This window comes from Martes martes (assembly GCF_963455335.1).
Source record: "Martes martes genome assembly, chromosome: X".
Taxonomy (NCBI): domain Eukaryota; kingdom Metazoa; phylum Chordata; class Mammalia; order Carnivora; family Mustelidae; genus Martes; species Martes martes.
In genome coordinates, this window is record NC_137897.1 from 102,918,487 (window position 1) to 102,940,324 (window position 21,838).

The following is a 21,838-nucleotide window of genomic DNA, read 5'->3' on the forward strand; positions in this document are numbered from 1 at the left end:
AAAAGTTTTCTCTTATCTTTCTGCTATTGATTTGTAGTGCTGCCTGGCTCACCTGTTGTAGGTGGGAATTCCTTTTGATCTAGAGGAAGAATGAGACTTCCTAGGTTACCTTCTGTTGCTAAAATGAAGCTGGCATTCAGGAATTGGCAGGTCTGGGTCACCTCTTTCTGTTGGGTGAGAAGACATAGGATGTCTTGATACTGTCCTGTTTCTCCAGTCCTGGGATCCCAAACCAGTACAGTACACCTTCCTCCTTCATCTTTCAGAATTCTCCTTCAGTTTGCTCTTAAGTTATTTCCAGGGTTTATAGTTGTACTTAGTAGGAAGGAGCTTGGGCAAAAAGGTCCATGTGATCTTGTCCTGAGCAGAAGTCTCCTGGATATTTTTTTAAAAAATGTTTTTAGATATAATTTCCATATTATACAATTTATAATTTAGAGTTTATAATTCAATATTTTAGGTGTAGCCACAGAGTTGTGCAACCATTGCCATAATCTATTTAGTCCTATTTTCAACACTCCAAAAAGCAACTACATACCAATTGACAGTGACTCTCTATCCTCCCCCTCTCCAACCCTAGGCAAACATTAAATTACTTTCTATCTCTGCATACTTTTCCTATTCTGGCCATTTCATGTAAATGGAATCATAGAATGTGTGATATGTTGCTTCTTTCATGTAGCATATCATTTTCCAGTTTCATCCATATGATAGCAGGCATCAGAACTTCCTTCCTTTTTAATACCAAATAACATTTTATTATATGGATGTACCATATTTAATTTGCACATACCTACTAAATAACATTTTTCATATTTTGCCCCATCTTTTGATCATGTTTCTGTCCAAATATTCTCCTTATTTTTGACCGAGATTTTTGATAGAGATTTGAAAATTCTTTATTCATTCTGGATTTTTTTTTTCCGGTCTGTGACTTATCTTTCTTTCACTTAACAGAATCTTTCAAAGAGCAGAAGTTTTTTATTTTAATGAAGTTCTGATCATCATGTTAAAAAATTTTAAGATCTTACTATTGGTGTCATTTTTAAGAATGTTTGCCTATCTACAAATCATTAAGCATTTCTTTTTTTTAAATTTTTTTAATTTTTTTATAAATATATAATGTATTTTTATCCCCAGGGGTACAGGTCTGTGAATCGCCATCATTAAGCATTTCTTCCAAAGCCTACACTGTAGTGAGGAGATGAGGAGCCTAGGGCACAAAATTTAAGGAGGATCTCACTTGAAAATTGTGCAAATCCCAGAGAGTAAGGAGATCCTTCAGTTTTACACCCTAGGCCCCCTACTGTTTTCTGGTATGTTTATTACATTAAGTTTTATAGTTTTATTAATCCAATCATCAGTTGAAAGCCACATGGGTTGTTTCCCCTTTATCTTATCATAAATAATGCTGGTATGAAATATATGTACAAATTTTTGTGTGAAGATATGGTTTTATTTCTCTTAGGTATTATACCTAGGAAGGGAATTTCTGGGTCATATGACAACTCTATTTTTAACATTTTTGAGAAACTGTCAAACTTTTTTTTTCCAGACATGGCAAACGTTTATTTTGATGTGTAATTTCTCAGTTGTGAACTTATAGCTAATATTCTAAGTAGAATTTATTATGCTAAGTGAAACAAGTCAAGCAGAGAAAGACAATTATCATATGGCTTCACTCATATGTGGATCAGTTTTTTTTTAAGTGACTGCACCATTTTGTATTCCTACAGGTGATGCATGAGATTTCCAACTTTTTTACATCCTTGCCAGCCATTTTTATTTTATTTTTATTATGTCTTTTTGATTACAGCCCTCCTATTGGTGTGAATCATTTCTCATTGTGGTTTTGATTTGTATTTCTCCAAAGTCTAGTGATGTTAATCAGTATAATATATCATATTAAGAAAATAAAAATAAAAATTATGTTTTTAGTTTTTATTTTTCTGTCCACAATTTATTTTGAGTTGAATTTGTATGTAGTGTGAGGTATGGATTGAAGTTCAACTTTTTGTCTTCCACATGTATCCACATTTTCTAGAACCATTTATTGAAATGACTATAATAATAATAATAATTTTACATTCCTTTTGTGTATATTTCTGCTTTTTTTTTTCTGTGTCTGATGGTTCTGTTTGTTTTATGTCAGTATCATCTCTCTTGATTGCTGTAGAATTTCCCCCCCAGCTTTATTGAGATATAACTGACTTATAACACTGTGTAAGTTTAAGGAGTGCAATGTGATAATTTGATACATATATAGTGCAAAGTATTTACTGCAATAAGGTTAGTTAACATATCCTTAATGCCACATAATTACCATTTCGTTGTTGTGTGGTGGTGGTTGTGGTGGTGAGAATATTAAAGCTCTACTCTCATAGCAACTTTCAAGTATACAACAGAGTATTATAAACTGTATAAACTGTTTGCATCATGCTGTACAATAGATCCCTGGAACTTAATCATTTTATAATTGGAAGTTTGTACCCTTTGACCAGTACCTCCCTATTTCCCACCCCTCAGCTCCTGCAACCATGATTCTAATCTGTTTCAATGAGTTTGATGTTTTTAGATTCTACGTATAAATGAGATCATACAATATTTGTCTTTCTCTGTTTGACTTACTTTACTTAGCATAATACCCTCAGGGTGCATCTGTGTTGTTGCAAATGGCAGGATTTCCTACTTTTCTTATGGCTGAATTTTTATATATATACACACACATATATATTTATATATATTATATATTTAATATATAACTATATATTATATATATGATATACTTACATACACATATATAGAAAATAAACATTATTATATATAATATATAATTTGATATATATATTTTTAGTTTTATATGTATTATGCATGTATTATAGATATAGTTTTAGTTTTCAGTAGCCTTGCCTTTCTGTCAGGTTTATCTGTAAACATTTCACATTTGGAACATTTATCTCCCCCCCAAAAGAAAACTTATACACATTTATAGACACTCCCCATTTCTCCTTAGCCCTCAGCCCTTAGGCAGCTCCTAACCTAAGCTCTATCTCTATAAATTTACCCATTGCAGTCATTTTCTATATAGGGAACCTCACAATATATGTTCTTTGTGACTGCATTGTTTTACTTCACATAGTGTTTTCAAAGTTGACCCATATTGGATTATATATAAGTACTAGATTCACTTTTTATGGGCAGTAAATATTCTATATCATGGACATACTGCACTTTATTTATCCCTTCAATAGCTTATTGGCATTTGAGTTGTTTCCACTTTTGACTGCTGTGAGTAATGCTACTATGAACATTTTAGTACAATTTTTTATGTGGACATGTTTTTATTTCTCTGGGGTCAATACATAGGAGAGGAATTTAGGGGTCAAGTAGAAACTCTATTTTTAATACTTTGAGGAAATGTCACACTGTTTTCCAAAGTAGCTGCATCATTTTCCCATCCCACCAGCAATGTATGAGGTTTCCAATTTCTTCATATTCTTGCCAGTATTGTAATTTATTGTTTTTTAAAATTACAATCATCCTGGTAGGTGTGAAATGACATTTCCTTGTGCTTTTGACTTACATTTCCTTAATGACTCATGATACCGAACATCATTTCATGTGTTTATCATTTACGTATATTCTTTAAAGAAATGTCTTTTTAAGGTCTGCCTATCTATATATAAATATATTTTTTGTTTCAAGTTTTTATTTAAAGTCTACCTAGTCAGGAGCACCTGGGTGGCTCAGTTGTTTAAGCAACTTCCTTCCGCTCAGGTCATAATCCTGGAGTCCCAGGATGGAGTCTCATGTCTGGCTCCCTGCTCAGCGGGGAGTATGTTTCTCCTTCTGACCAACCACTTCTTGTGCTTTCTTTCTCTCATACTCTCTCTCTAGTAAAAATAAACAAATTAAATAAATAAATAAATAAATAAATAAATTCTAACTAGTCAACATACAGTGCAATATTATTTTCAGGAGTACAATTTAGGGATTCATTATTTACATAAAACATCCAATGCTCGTCACAACAAATGTCCTCCTTAATACCCATCATCCCCCCCGCAACCCTCAGTTTGTTCTCTCTAGCTAAGAGTCTATTTTATGATTTGCTTCTCTCTCTCTGTTTTCCTTTTCTCTATGTTCATCTGTTTTGTTTCTTAAATTCCACATATCAGTGAAATCATATGGTATTTGTCTTTCTCTGATTGACTTATTTCATTCAGCATAATACACACTCTAGCTCCATCCACGTTGTTGAAAATGGCAAGATTTCATTCAAATGGTGCTGGGAAAACTGGACAGCAACATACAGAAGAATGAAACTGGACCACTTTTTTACACTACACACAAAAATAAATTCAAAATGGATAAAAAAACCTCCTAAATATGAGACAGGAAGCTATACAAATCCTTGAGATCACTGGCAGCAACCTCTTTGGCCTCAACTGTAGCAACTTCTTACTAGTCACATTGCCAGAGGCAAGGGAAATAAAAACAAAAATAAACTATTGGGACCTCATTAAGGTAAAAAGCTTCTGCCCAGAGAAGGAAACAACAAAACTAAAAGGCAACCTTCGGAACAGGAGAAAATATTTGTAAATTACATACTTGATAAAGGGTTAGTACCCAAAATCTATAAAGAACTTACCAACAATCTCAAAAAACAGACTGAGGGTTGCTGGGGGAGGGGGGACGGGAGAGGGTGGTGGAGATATGGACATTGGGGAGGGTATGTGCTATGATGAGTGCTGTGAAATGTGTAAACCTGGCGATTCACAGACCTGTACCCCTGGGGATAAAAATACATTATATGTTTATTAAAATAAAAAAATATTAAAAAATAAAAAAATTAAAAAAAATTAAACAAAAGGACTTATCAACCTCAATATCCAATAAACAAATAATTCAGTTAAAAAATGGGTAGAAGATATGAATAGACATTTTTTCCAAGGAAGATATGAGAGCCAACAGACCATGAAAAGATGCTCAACGTCACTCATCATCGGGAAGACATAAATGAAAACTACAATGAGATACTTCGCACCTGTAAGAATGGTTAAATTTAACAACATAGGAAACAACAGATGTTGGCAAAGACGGAGAGAAAGGGGAGATCTCCTGCACTGTTAGTGGGAATGCAAGCTGATGCAGCCACTGTGGAGAACAGTATGGAAGTTCCTTAAAAATTAAAAATAAGGGCGCCTGGGTAGCTCAGTCCTTAAGCATCTGCTTTTGACTCAGAGGCCCACATCCAGCTCCCTGCTCAGTGGGAAGCCTGCTTCTTCCTCTCTCACTCCCCCGCTTGTGTTCTCTCTCTCTGTCAAATTAAAAAAAAAAAAAAACCTTAAAAAAAATCAAAAACTGAACTACCCTAAGAACCAGCAATTGCACTACTAGGTTTACACAAAGGAAACAAAAAGTACTGGTTCAAAGGGGCACATGTATCCCCATGTTTATAGTAGCATTATCTACAACAGCCCAAATGTATACACTGTTATATACATATGCAATGGAATATTTTTATATTATTTTATTTCCTTTTTTAGTATTGAGATGTAAGTATTTTCTTTTTTTTGAGATATAAGTATTCTTTATAAATAGTAGATATATGTATCTTATCAAAAATATAAGTTTCATGTGTTTTTTCCCAACCTGTGGGTTATCTTCTCACTTTTATGCTAATGCACTTAACTCTACAAAAGTTTTTAGTTTTGATGAAGTCTATTTGTTTCATCTTTTGTCACTTGTACTTTATTTTCATATTATTATTTTTTTACAATATAGAAAACTACATTTACTAAGTACTCATTCCCTTTCCAGGAACTCTACTATGTACTTTATATATATGGTCTCATTTAATTTTTTAAAAACCCTCATTAATTAAAAAATACATTCTACAAATGAAGGACCAAGATTCAGAAAGATAACTAATTTACTCAAAATCATAAGGTTAGCAAGTGATTAAACTGGAATTCAAAATCAGCAGATATTCAGTTTAATTTCTGCTGAATCCGTCTAAGTATTTTAGAAGACCTCTTATTTAAAAAAAAAACCCTTGCTGATGGGGATTAAGAGTACACTTGTCATAATAAGCACTGAGTAATGTATAGAATTGTTGAGTCACTATATTGTACACCTGAAACTAACATGACATTGTATGTTAACTACACTGGAATGAAAATTTAAAAATAATTTAAAAAAAAACAGAAATAAGAAACCACCTGTTAACACCAAAATAATAAGAACTAAATCCTAAATTTTCTTCTAATAGTTTTGTACTTTTAACTTATGTTTATGTATGTGATCTATTTGAGTTAATTTTGGTGTATGGTGTGAGGTAGTAGTCTAATTTCATTCTTTTGTATATAGATATTTGTTTGTCTCAGTAGCATTTGCTGAAGAGACTATTCTAGGCCTGTTACTTAGTCTTGGAATCCTCATCAAAATCAGTGGACCATATGTGCAGAGTTATTTCTTGACTTTCAATTCTTTTCCATTGACCTATATGTCTATCTTTTTGAGAATCATACTCTTTTGATTAGTGTAACTTCGTAGCATGTTTTGAATATGGGAATTGTTTGTTGTCCAACTTTGTTCTACTTTGTCAAAATTGTTTTGGCTGCATTGAATACCTTGTGCTGCCATTTAAATTTTATGATGAGATTGTAAAATTCTAAAAAGCAGTCAGTTGAATTTTGATGGGGATTGTGTTGAACTTGTATACCGATAACATGTTATGTATTCCTACCCATGAATATGGAATATCTTTCCATTTCTTTAGATATCTTTTAATTTCTTTCAGCAATGTTTTCTAGTTTACAAAGCATGTATCTTGCATGCTTTTTTGTTAAAATTTATTCCTATGTATTTTCTTACTTTTGGTACCATTGTGGATGGAGCTGATTTCTTTTTTTTTTAATTTTTTATTAACATATAATGTATTATTAGCCCCAGAGGTACAGGTCTGTGAATTGCCAGGTTTACACACTTCACAGCACTCACCATAGCACATACCTTCCCCATCGTCCATAAACCAACCACCCTCTCCCTAACCCCCCCCCCGCCCCCGCAATCCTCAGTTTGTTTTGTGAGATTAAGAGTCTCTTATGGCTTGTCTCCCTCCCGATCCCATCTTATTTCATTCATGGAAATGATTTCTTAATTTCATTTTCAGATTTTTCATAATTTGTGTGTATAAATACAATTGAAATTTGTATCATCATCTTTTTCTGACATCCAATTTGTTTATTTCAAGAGTTTTTGTGTATTTTGTAGAATATTCTATATATAATACTCTATCATCTACAACTATATATAGCTTTACTTCTTATTTTCCAATCTAGATGAATTTGATTTTATTTTCTTGTCTAATTGTCCTAGATTGTGCTTTACTATAATGCTGTGCAGATGTGTAAGAATGGACATCCTGTGTTGTTCCTGATCTTAGGATGAAACTTAGAGTCTTTCACCATTAAGTAAGGTATTAGTTGGGGTTTTTCATAGATGTCCTTTAACTGGTTGAGGAAGTTCCTTTCTGTTCCTAGTTTTTTGAGTGCTGTTAGCATAAGTGAGTGTGGGATTTTGTCAAATGCTTTTTGTTCATCTATGACTGTGTGGTTTTTGTCTTTTATTCTGTAAATATGGTATATTGCATTGATTCAATTTTGGAATGTGAACTAAGCTTGCATTCCTAGGATAATCCAACTTATATCCACTGTTGCATATTCTTTTGTATATGTTTCTGGATTCAGTTTGCTAACATTTTGTTGAGGAATTTTTGCACACATTCATAAAGGATATTGGTCTATAGTTTTTTTCTTATGTTATATTTTTATGGTTTTAGTATGAGAGTGATATGGGCCTCAGGATTAGTTGGAAAGAAGTGATTCTCCTTCATTATTTGAAAGAGTTGGAAAAGGATTGATGTTGACTCTTTAAAAAAATACTTTTTTAACTTTAAAGAAGTTTGATGTTATTCACCAGTGAAACCATTCGGTCTTGGGCTTTGATTTATAATGAGTTATTGATTACTAACTCAATCTCTTTACTCTTATGCATCTATACATATTTTTCTATTTTTTATTGAGTCATTTTCAATAGTTTGTATTTTCTAGGTATTTGTTTATTTTATCTTATTTATCTAGTTTGTGAACAATATTATGAACAATTGCTCGTAATATTCTCTTCTCATAGTAATCCCTTTTATTTCTGTAAGGTAGGTAGTAATAGCCCCTTTCTTATTCTTTAGTAATTTGAGTCTTCTGTCTTTTTTTCTTGGTCATTCTAGCTGAATGTTTGTTAATTTTGTTGATCTTTACATGGAATAAAATTTTGGTTTTGTTTTTCTATTAATAACTACTTTTTGCTCTAATTCATATTTATCTTTTCCTTGTATTTGCTTCATTTTCCAGTGTCTGAAGGTGGAAGGTTAGGTTGTTCACTTGAGATTTTACTTCTTTTTCATTGTGCATTTTACATCTCTCAATTTCCCTCTAAGATTTACTTTCACTGCATTTTAAATGTTTTTAATTGATAGCCTCTATATTTTCTTTTTAGCAGGTTAAGTTTACAGAAAAAAATGAGTGAAAAATATACTGAGATTCCATTTACCCCTCAAGCCAGCCCCCCATTTCCCCTATATTTATTTTTTAAGATTTATTTACTTTTTTTGTGTGTGTGAGAGAGAGAATGCACAGGATGAGGGAGAAGGAGAGGGAGAGAGAAACCCCAACAGACTGTGCTGAGTGTGGAGCCTGACACAGGGCTTGATCCTACAACCCTGAGATCAGGAACATAACTGCAACCAAGAATGGAAGTCTCAACTGACTGCACCACCCAGGTGCGCCTCACCTGTATTTAATATTTTGCATTACTGTGATATATTTGTTACAATTAATGATCCAGTATTGATACATTATTATTAAATGAAGCCCATAATTTACACGAGAGTTCACTCTTTGTGTTACAAATTGCATTTTGACAAAAATATATAAAGACATTTATTCATCATTATAGTATCATACATAATAATAGTTTTATTGCCCTAAATCCCCTGTTATACTGCTTCAGTTATTCATCCCTTCCTCCCTCCTACAGAACTCCTGTCAACTACTGATCTTTTTACTGTCTCCATGTATTTGCCTTTCAGAATGTCACATATTTGGAATCATACAGTATATAGCGTTTCAGAATGGCTTCTTTCACTTAAGTTTCCTCCATGTCTTTTTGTGGCTTGATAGCTCATTACTTTTTAACACTGTTTAACATTACATAGTATGGATATAATACAATTTGTTTATTCATTTGCCTCTTGAAGGGAATCTTGGTTGCTTCCAAGTTTTGACAATTATGAACAAAGCTGCTATAAACATTTGTGTGCAGGTTCTCCCTATATCAGAGCTGAGGATCTGAGCACAGATGGGACTGTGAAGATATTTTCTTGTCCTTTACAACTTGCTGCCCACTTCAAGAACTGTGGAAGATTTCTTTCTGTTTCAGAGCTTGGATAACTTTTTAGTTCTTTGGTTAGTTTTCTTAGCTCTCCAGTCCTGCCTCTGTTTTTTTGTGCTTCAGGAGATGTTACATCACATTGATACCCTGGCCCCAGTCTTCAGAGAACTACTTTAGCTGCTATCTTGTACTAGTTCAAGGTTCGGAGTGTTGTGGAGAGATGTCTTTCAACTATTATTAGTCTTCATCAGCCTCTGGCTTGTGCTCCTAGAAGACCTGCTGTGACTCGTAACAGTTTCTCTCAGTTCTCCTGCAAAACACAACTTGTGGTGGGATATCTCTGTCATCTTTAACCCTGTTACCAGATTTTACTCTATTACCTCTGTGCATAGGAAGACTTTGGGAAGTAGTTGATGCATGGGTACAAATTAACTCACCGAATGAGATTCCTTGGGAATCCAAAATGTCACACTAATCAATAAGGTTTCTTTGAGGAGTTTAACGGATTTCTTCTTACCCCTATCCACAACATTCTTATAGGGATGAAATGGCCATGGGTCTCTCAGGAATAGCTTATATTTTTCTGGAAAATCGTTCATTTTTGTTACTTTGCAACTTCCACTTTCTAACAGTATTGGAAAAACACCATACTTTTTAATGTTATGTAGCTTGGTTTCATTCATAGGGTGGGAGAAATGGTCTTTTGTGATTTTTTTACATTATAATTGGAAGTGTAGGGTCTACTAACCTTTATGTTGTATTTTGTCAAATGCTTTTCTGCATCAATTGAAATAATGTGTTTTTCTTCTTTTATTCTATTAATGTGCTGTATTACACTGGCTGTCTTTCATATGTTGAACCACCGTTGCACTACAGATAAATCACACTTTGTCATGGTATATAATATTTTTCATATGGGGCTGATTCAATTTTCTAGTATTTCGTTGAGGAGTTTTGCATCTATATTCATCAGGAGTATTAATGTGCAGTTTTATTAAATTGTCATGTCTTTGTGTGGATTTGGTATCAGGATAATGCTGGTCTTATAATGTAAGTTAGGAAGTGTGCCCTGCTATTCTGTGTTTTGGAATAGTTTGAAAAAAATTGGTATTGATTCTACATTATTTTTTCAAATAAATTATTTTTATTGAATTATACTTGATATACAATGTTATATTAGTTTCAGGTGTGTGACATAGCAATTTGACAGTTTTATACATTATGCTATGCTCACCATGATAAGTGTAGTTACCATCTGTCAGCATACAACGTTATTACAATATTATTGACCATATTCTCTATGCTGTACTTTTCATTCTTGTGACTTATTTATTTTGTAATTGGAAGTTTGTACCCTTAATCCTCTTCACCTATTTTGATCATTCTCCAGCTCCTTCCCCTCTGGCAACCACCAATTTGTTCTCTGTATTTATGATTCTGTCTCTATTGGTTTATTTGTTTGTTCATTTGTTTGGTTTTTAGATTCCACACATAAGTGAAATTATATGGTATATGTCTTTGCCTGATTTATTTTCGCAGCATAATGCCTTCTAAATCCATCTATGTTGTTGCAAATAGCAACATTTTATTTTTTATGGTATAAATAAAAATAATATAACTGAGTAATATTCCATGGTATGTATATATCACATTTTCTTTATCCATTCATCTGTCAGTGGACATTTACGTTGCTTCCATATCTCAGCTATTATAAATAATGCTGCAATAAACATATGGTTTCATATGTCTTTTTGAGTTAGTGTTTTTGTTTCCTTTGGGTAAATAGCCAGTAGTGGAGTTACTGGATCGTATTTTTATTTTTATTTGCAGAACTCCCATGTTATTCATTAGTAAAGACACCTGGTCCTGTGTATTCTTTTTTTAGGGAAAAGAATCAATCTTCTTACTTGTCACAAGTCTGTTCAGATTTTCTGTTTTCTTTTTAAATTTTTATTTACATTCTAGTTAATTAACATACAGTGTGATATTGGTTTTTGGGGTGGAATCCAGTGATTCATCACTTACATACAATAACGAGTGCTCATCACAAGTGCCTTCCTTAATACCCATCACCCATCTAATCCCCTGCCCACCTCCCTCCATCAACCCTCAGTTTATTCTCTATCTTTATGAGTCTCTTATGGTTTCTTTCCCTCTCTCTTTTCCCACCCTTTCCCCTATGCTTATCTGTTTTGTTTCTTAGGTTCCACATATGAGTGAAATCATATGTTAATTGTCTTTTTCTATATGACTTATTTTGCTCGACATAATACACTCTAGCCCGAACCACATCATAACAAATGGCAAGATTTCATTCTTTTTGATGGCCGAATAATATTCTATTGTATATATACCACATTTTCTTTATCCATTCATCAGTCAATGAACGTTTGGGCTCTTTCCATAGTTTGGCTATTGTTGACAATGTTGCTATAAATATCAGGGTGCATGCACCCCTTCTAATCTGTATTTTTGTATCCTTTGGTTAAACACAATTTAGTGAATTGCTGGATCATAAGGTAGTGCAGTTGCTGGATTATACGGTAGTTTTATTTTTACCCTTTTGAGGAACGTCCATACTGTTCTCCACAGTGACTGCACCAGTTTGCACTCCCACCAGCAGTGTAAGATGGTTCCCCTTTCTCTGCATCCTCACCGACACTTGTTGTTTCTTGTGTTGTTAAATTTAGCCATTTTGACAGGGGTGAGATGGTATCTCACTGTGATTTTGATTTGTATTTCCCTGATTATGAGTAATGGTGAGCATCCTTTCATGGTCTGTTAACCATCTGGATGCCTTCTTTGGAAAAGTGTTTATGTCTTCTGCCCATTTCTTAATGGGATTATTTGGTTTTTGGGGTGTTGAGTTTCATAAGTTCTTTATAGATTTTGGATACTAACCCTTTATCAGACATGTCATTGCAAATACAGTCTCTCATTCCATAGGCTGTTGATTGTTTCCTTTCTTCAGAATTTCTATTTCCTCTTGAGGTCACTTTTGGTAGTTTCTGTGTTTCTAGGAATTTTCCTATTTTATTTAGGTTATTTAATTTATTAGTTTACTGTTGTTCATAATATTTTCTTATAATCTTTTATTTCTGCAGTATGAATAGTAAAACTCCACTTCCATTTCTCTTTTTTAACTTAATTTAATTTTTTTTCAGTGTTCCAAAATTCATTGTTTATGCACCACACCAAGTGCTCCATGCAATATGTGCCCTCCTTAACACCCACCACCAGCTCACCCAATCCCCCACCCACTCCCCTTCAAAACCCTCAGTTTGTTTCTCAGAGTCCACAGTCTCTCATGGTTTGTTTCCCCCTCTGATTTCCACTTTAATTTCTGATTATAGTTATTTGTGTCTTTTTTTCCCTCAGTCTAAAGTTTTGTCAATTTTGTTGATCTTTTCAATATACTTGTTGTTGGTTGTGTTACCTATTTTTTATAGTATCTAATTTATCTCTGCTTTAATTCTTACTATTTCACATTGACTTTTTCATCTATTTTGAATCTATTTTTGTGTGTGGTGTAAGGAAATGGTCCAGTTTCATTCTCCTGCATGTCGCTGTCCAATTTTCCCGACACCATTTGTTGAAGAGATTGCCTTTTTTCCATTGGACATTCTTTCCTGCTTTGCAGAAGATTAGTTGACCATAGAGTTGAAAGACCTCAATGTGAGACAGGAATCCGTCAAAATCCTTGAGGAGAACACAGACAGCAACCTCTTCGACCTCAGCCACAGCAACTTCTTCCTAGAAACATTGCCAAAGGCAAAGCAAGGGCAAAAAATAACTATTGGGACTTCATGAAGATAAAAGGCTTTTGCACAGCAAAGGAAACAGTCAACAAAACCAAAAGACAACCAAAAGAATGGGAGAAAATATTTGCAAATGACGTATCAGATAAAGGGCTATTATCCAAAATCTATAAAGGACTTATCAAACTCAAAACCCAAAGAACAAATGATCCAATCAAGAAATTGGCAGAAGACATGAACAGACATTTCTGCCAAGAAGACATCCAAATGGCCAACAGGCACATGAAAAAGTGCTCCACATCACTCGGCATCAGGGAAATACAAATCAAAAGCACAGTGAGATACCACCTCACACCAGTCAGAATGGCTAAAATTAACCAGTCAGAAAATGACAAATGTTAGCGAGGAGGCAGAGAAAGGGGAACCCTTCTACACTGTTGGTGGGAATGCAAGCTGGTGCAGACACTCTAGAAAACAGTATGTTGAAAAGTTGAAAATATAGCTACCCTACGACCCAGCAATCACACTAATGGGTATTACTACTTAAAGATACAATGTAGTGATCTGAAGGTGTATGTGCACCCAAATGTTTATAGCAGCAGTGTCCACAATAGCCAAACTATGGAAAGAACCTAGATGTCCATCAACAGATGAATGGACAGAGAATATATATATATGTGTATATATATATATATATATATATATATATATAATGCAACCATCAAAAAAATCTGAAATCTTGCCATTTGCCATGACGTGGATGGAACTAGAGGGTATTACACTAAGTGAAATAAGTCAGTCAGAGAAAGACAATTATCATATGATCTCTCTGATATGTGGAATTTGAGAGGCAAGGATAGGGGTCATGGGGGGTAGGGAGGGAAAAAATGAAACAAGATGGGACCACGGGGGGAGACAAAACATAAGAGACTCTTAATCTCAGGAAACAAACTGAGGATTGCCGGGGGTTGGGGGGTGGGACGTGGGGGGATAGGGTGACTGGTTGATGGACATTGGGGAGGGTATGTGCTATGGTGGGTGCTGTGAATTGTGTAAGACTGATGATTCACAGACCTGTATTCCTGAAACAAATAATACATTATATGTTAATAAAAAATACTTATTATTTCCTTCTGCCAACTTTTGTTTCATTTGCACTTACTTTTCTAGTCTATTAAAGTGAAAAGTTAAGTTCTTTGAGCTCCTTCTTTTTAACGTAGGCATTTACAGTTAAACATTTTCTTCCAAGACTGCTTATAAGTTTTGGCATGTCATATATGGTATATGGTATGTTATATTCATTTATCTCAAAGTATTTTCTAATTCCTGTTTTGATTTCTTCTTTGACCAATTGATGAAGAGTGTGTTATTTCTTTTTTTTATTTTATTTTTTCAGTGTTCCAAGATTCATTGTGTATGCACCACACCCAGTGCTCTATGCAATATGTGCGCTCCTTAATACCCATCACCAGGCTCATCCACCACCCCCTTCCAAAACCCTCAGTTTGTTTCTCAGAGTCCATAGTTTCATTTCTATGTATTTGTGAATTTTCTAGTCTTCCTTCTGTTATTGATTTCTAGCTTTATTCCATTGTTTCCAGAGAAGGTACTTTGTAAGATTTCAAGCTTTAAAAACTTTTGAGCCTGGTTTTATGGCCTAATATGTGCTCTATCATATAAAATGTTCCATGTGCCCTTGAAAAGATCTGTATTCTGTTTTTGATAGGTGTGTGTTCTATAGATACATAGTTAGTTTATAATGTTTTTCAAATCCTCTACTTCCTTACTGATCTTCATTCTAGATATTTATCCATTGTTTAAAGTGACATATTTAAGACTTTTGATTTAAAGTATTTGTTTAGGAAGTTCTATATCTATGCTCCCTCTTAATTTTTTTTCTTTTTAGTAAGCCATAATTTCTTCTTTGTATGCCTTGTAATTGTTTATTGAAACCTGGACATTTAAAAAATTATTCTTTATAAACTCTTTCAAAAAATAGAAGAGGACACTCCAAACTAATTTATTTGAAACCAATATTACCTTGAAAAAGTAAGTATAAGAAAATAAAACTATGGGCCAATATTCCTTGTGAATATAGACCAACAATCCTCAACAAAATACTAGCAAAGTGAATCAAGTAACATATAAAAAAGATTATACATTATGACCAAGTGGAACTTATTTCAGGAATTCTAGCTTTGTTTAACATGCAAAAATCAATCAATATAATACAGCATATGAATTGAATAAAGGATAAAATCACATGGCCGTGTCCTTAGTTGTTGAAAAAAACATTTGACAAAATCCAACATTCATAAGAAAAACACTAGAAAAGCAGTTAATAGAAGGCAGATTCTTCAATCTGATAAAAGGACATCTATTAAAATCCACAACTAACCTCATTTGCTGTAGGACTGAAGGGGGACTGTTTTTGTACCTTTTTCTGGTTCTCTCTGATAAACTTGTAGTTGGTTTACCTTTTAGTTTGTTGTAAGTATCATGGAGCTACCAGTCTCCCCTTAATTAGTCACCAGTTAAGTTTGAATTGTTTTCAACAGTGTTATTGTGCTTGAACTTCCCTACACTCTTTCCAAAACAATTAGTCCCTTTAGTCTGATGTATGTAGCTTTTTGTTCTTCTGTCTGCCTTTCCCCCCTGGGGAGAACTTATGTGCCAATGCAAGGGAGCAAGGGGTAGGAACAAGATATTTTCCTAGAATTTTGCCCCAACTCAAGGAACAAAGCTCTGGGCATGAAGCAGTGAGGGTCCTGATACTCTCTCCTTGACCCTTATAGTTTGTAACCTATGCCATTCTAGAGAGTTGGATCCAGTTTGTTCAGGGTCACACATACTTTGCCTGCCATGCTTGGAACAGAGTTTCCATTCTTTGAGTAGAGACTGGTGGAGGAAAGGAAAACTGGTTTAGCATGACTACCTAGAATATAATTTCTGTAATATGAAGCTTGGGGTGATAAGTGATACTGGTTGTTCATGTCTCTCAAGATAAAACTGTAGTCCTACACTGGGGGCTAAGTAGAGAGGGAGCCCATCTTCTTGCATCTGCATTCTTGCAGATGCCTGGAGTAGAGTTTCCATCCCACTGAGCTGGTAGTGGTGGGGATATAAACATATCAAGGCTCAAATGCCACAAAATCTCATTGTTCTTACTGAGATTTACATGATTTTCTTGATAAGATGTTTCACCATTTGCTTTAGGAACTTAAGAAATTTGCAGAGGCTTTAAATGTTTTTTTCCAAAAATAATTTCCAGTAGTTAGAAGGTTGCTTTGCTGGGAATAGTGTCCTCTGTGCTTCCCAAATTATGATTCTGGAAGTCTATTCAAAGTTGATTTTTTTTTCATATGGATATTCACCATACCTCAAAGTATTTATTATACAGACCATTTTTTCTCCAAAATACTACAGAATTAGTCTTCTTTTCATAAATCAGATAATCATATATGTGCGTGTCTGATTCTGGATTCTAGTTTTGTTCCATTAATTAGTTTGCTTATCCTTTTGCTAAACTTACACCTTCTTAATTACTATCCCTTTATAATAGGTATACTTATCTGGTAGTGAGTTTATCTTCTTTGCTCTTCTTCTACAAAATCCTTATTATTCTTATCTTTTGTTTTTCCTTATGAATTTTAAGACCACCTAGTAACTTCTCCAAAAACACACTGGATTTTCATTAAGATCGTGTTGAATCTGTACATTAATTAGGGAGATTTTATATCCTATCAATATTTAATCCCAACGATAATTTCTTTTTTTAAAAAAAGATTATTTATTTATTTATTTGACAGAGAGGGAGAGAGAGAGATCACAAGTAGGCAGAGAGGCAGGCAGAGAGAGAGGGGGAAGCAGGCTCCCCGCTGAGCAGAAAGCCTGATCTGGGGCTCGATCCCAGGACCCTGAGATCATGACCTGAGCTGAAGGCAGAGGCTTTAACCCACTGAGCCACCCAGGCGCCCCCCCCCAACAGTAATTTCTGATCCATAATACAGTCTCTTTCTCCATTTATGTCTTTAGAACTTTTCTCAAAATGTGATTCAAGTTTCAGTATAAATGTCTTTTGCATCTGTCATCAGATGTATTTCTAGAAATATTTTTATCAGTCTGGGTTGCACTAGAGAAAAGGAACTCTCTCACTCTCTCTCTTTCCATATATATATATATATGTCTATATATATAATTAATATTTATTCATATAAATATTAATTATATATTATAACTATATATATTATATATATATTATATATATATATATATATATATATATAAAATGGGGCTAGGAAGTCCACAATCTACAGGGCAGACTGACAGGCTAACTGGAATTCTTAAGCACCAGCTGAAATTGCAGACCAGAGTGGAATATGTTCTTCAGAGAAACCTCAGTTCTACTCTTATGACCTTTCAGTGGACTCAGTCATGTCCACTCATATTTAGGATATGCTTCTTTACTTCAAGTCAATCGATTATATATGTTTACCATATCTACAAAATACATTCTCAGCAACATTTAGATTAGTGTTTGAATAATTGGGGACTATAACTTAGCTAAGTGGACACAGAACAGTATTGCAATGTTACTAAATTTTCTTTTCAAAATTTTTTGTTATTTCCTTTTTAAAAATTTTTTTTTCCTTTTTAAAAAATTTTAATTTCCTTTTTAAAAAATTTTTAAAAAATTTGATTAAATTTTTTCAGTGTTCCAAGGTTCATTGTTTATGCACCACACCCAGTGCTCCATGCAATATGTGCCCTCCTGAATACCCACCACCAGCCTCACCCAACCCTCTCCCCACAAAACCCTCAGTTTGTTTCTCAGAGTCCACAGTCTCTCATGGTTCATCTCCCCCTCTGATTTCCCCCAATTCAATTTTCCTTTCCTTTTCCTAATGTCCTCCATGTTATTCCTTATGTAAATGTTGCTAAAATAAATAAAATTGTACCATTAAGTTGTTTCTGTAGAAAAAAATAAGAGAATTATCTTTAGACTCCATTCTTTTGAGAGAGAGAGAGAGAGATGTGATGAGGGGCAGAAGGAGGAGAGAAAAAATCTTAAGGAGTCTCCGCACCTAGCACGGAGCCCAGTGCAGGGCTCAATCTCACAGTCCTGAGATCATGACCTGAGCCAAAATGAAGAGCTGGATGCTTAACTGATTGAACCACCCAGGCGGCTCTAGAATCCATTCTCGATGTCTATTGCACATACAGAAAGTCAATAGCTTCTTAGATTCTACCTTTCTGACACATCTCTGATCAATCTCCTCTTCAACCTCATGGATTCTGCTCCATTATCCTCTGTTTGAACTCTTTCAGAAGACTTAAAAAAATTTTTTTTAATAAACATGTAATGTATTTTTTAGCCCCAGGGGTACAGGTCTGTGAATTGCCAGGTTTACACACTTCACAGCACTCACCATAGCACATACTCTCCCCAATGTCCATGACCCCACCACCCTCTCCCTACCCCCCTCCCCTCGGCAACCCTCAGTTTGTTTTGTGAGATTAAGAGTCTCATATGGTTTGTCTCCCTCCTGATCCCATCTTGTTTCATTTATTCTTTTCCTACCCCCCAAATCCCCCACGTTGCTTCTCCACTTCCTCATATCAGGGAGATCATATGATAGTTGTCTTTCTCCGATTGACTTATTTCGCTAAGCATAATACCCTCTAGTTCCATGCACGTCATTGCAAATGGCAAGATTTCATTTCTTTTGATGGCTGCATAGTGTTCCATTGCATATATATACCACATCTTCTTTATCCATTCGTCTGTTGATGGTCTTTCAGAAGATTTTAACTGGCTTTCTTTTCTTTCTTTTTCTCAGTCTTATAGCTGTTACCAAATTTTATTTTATTATTTTTTTACTATTATGTTAAATTAGCCAGCATATAGTACATCATTAGTTTTTGATGAAGTGTTCAACGTTTCATTAATTGCATATAACACCCAGTGCTCATCACCACATGTGCCCTCCTTAACACCCATCACCTGGTTACACCATCCTCCCAATCCCCTCCTTTCTGTAACCCTCAGTTTGATTGCTGGAGTCCAGAGTCTCTCATGGTTTTTCTCCCTCTCTGATTTCTTCCCATTCAGTTTTCCCTCTTTTCCCCTGTGGTCCTCTGTGCTATTCTTTATATTCCATGTATGAGTGAAACCATATGATAATTGTCTTTCTCTGCTTGATTTGTTTCCCTCAGCATAATCCCCTCCAGCTCCACCCATGTCAGTTCAAATGCTGGGTATTCATCCTTTCTGATGGCTGAGTAATATTCCATTGTATATATGGAACACATCTTCTTTATCCATTCATCTGTTGAAGGGCATCTTGGCTCTTTCCATAGTTTGGCTATTGTGGACATTGCTGCTAATGAACATTGGGGCACAAAACTTCTAAAAATTTATTTTACTTAATTTTACATTTTTGTGACACCCACCTACACCAAGACCAAACAATTTAGTATAAAGAGCTTCGACTGGTTCATCTTTGTATAATTCAATATTGAACTTGGCAATTATTAGATACATAATGTTGTTTGATTGAGAAATGGAAAAAAAATTAAAGGTATATACAATTTGCTGTATTTTCCTTCCTTTAATGTTAACATCTTGTAAAATTTAGCAATCTTAATCTATTAATCTGGTCATCTCTTATTTTTTAATCAGAAACACCCTTATTCTGTGGAATAGCCCTTTTCTGTCTGAAATTCTAAGTGCTGTAGGCTATGTCTGGTATTTCAGTTAATCAATTAAGCTACGATAGGGATAAATGGAAGGATAAATGATTTAGACAGAACCTGTGACATCTCTCATGAGAACTGGTTTTTCACTTTACCATGTAGCAGAGTGGAGAAAGTAATAACAGCCAGATAAGGTGATGTTGAGAATAACTGTCTTTAGAAATTCCACAGGTTAAGCTCCTCTTCCCACAACCCACTCCTTTTTACCATTCTGTGCCACAGTGAGTGGCATTACCATCCATGTAGATGCTAAATCAAATTCCTTTGGGTCATTTTTAAGCTTTCTCCTTCCCTTCACCCTACATCCTCCAATCCTTTATTAAGTCTTATTGGTCTTACCTCTAAAATATACCTCATATCTGCCTATTTCTTTCCATTTTCACTGACACCACTCTCATCCAAAACACCACACCATCTTACAGCATATATAATTCCTTAGCATAATATTTATTGCATATTTTACTATTTCTTGTGTCTCACCTGTAGATTGTGAGCTCCCTGAGAACAACATATATTTCTTATACTTTATCTCTCCAGGAACATGTTGCCATGAAATATGAAAGTGGGTGCTAATAGTACATTACTTTCCCCCAAGTATTCTATTTACATTTTAACAATGGACTTTCAGAAATAATGTTTTAGAACAATGTATCCCAAATGGTGGTCTATGAAACACTAGTCACATATTCCAGGTTAAATAACTGGCAACACTGCAAACTTTATCCTTTCTTGGATAATTTTAGTACCCATTCACTATATTAAAGGTTTTAAAACATACTGCAATAAAGCATACAGTTTAACTGTATATAGCCCAGCAATTTCCACACTCATTTGACCAGAGAACTTATTTTTCATAACACATCTACTAATATCTTGCTGAAGGGTGTATTTTTTTGTAAAGATTTTACTTATTTATTTGACAGACAAAGATCACAAGTAGGCAGAGAGGCAGGCAGAGAGAGAGAGGAGGAAGCAGGCTCCCCGGTGAGCAGAGAGCCCAACGTGGGGCTTGATCCCAGGACTCTGGGATCATGACCTGAGCCGAAGGCAGAGGCTTTAACCCACTGAGCCACCCAGGCGCCCCATGAAGGGTGTATTTTGGACACAGTCTACAGAATGACTCATAACCAACTTCAGACTTCAACTTCCCACTGTGGGGCAGTTGTAAAGGGCAGGAGGGGCATGGGTTAGCCCTGACATTATCTTGAAAGGCTGAGGATGGCTCCCAAAGACCTCAACAACCTCTTAATAGCTTGGCATGACTAGGCCATCCAAGAACCAACTCCTTAGTCTAACTTTTGGTCTGTCCAGTGTTGTTTCATCTCCGAGTATCTGAGTACCCTTGATGACTTTACACAACAATATATCCTTTGGGAATACCAGGTGATCCAGCCTATTTCTCTTTCCCAAAAAAATGAAGTTATTTTTAAATTGTTAGTCCCATGACAAAACTAGGTCACTAGTTTGATTATTTTCCCTGGATAGGATAGGTAACTTTTTTCTTGAACTGTTGAGTTCTTGAACTATTCAGTTACCTTTATTCAAACTTGACCTTAATAATCTTCAGAGAAATGCATTCCTTACTGTCATAGGAAGGCTCTGTTTCCTGTGTGTGTGTCAGGGTTTGGGGGAGTGATATTGAAGATTTATAGATATAGCTGCTTTAGCTTCTGTGAAAATCACAATAGTTCATCAGCTCAGAAGCTTCCTTGGCCCATGAAAACTGTTATAGGCCATGTCTGTCTTTCAGTGGTCATTACTTACAAATCACCCTACAGCTGACCAAGGGTCATACATATCTTGCCTCACTGTCTTGCAATCCTCAATCTTATTACTGTCCTCTACATCCCCTAAGAAGACTACAGGCATCA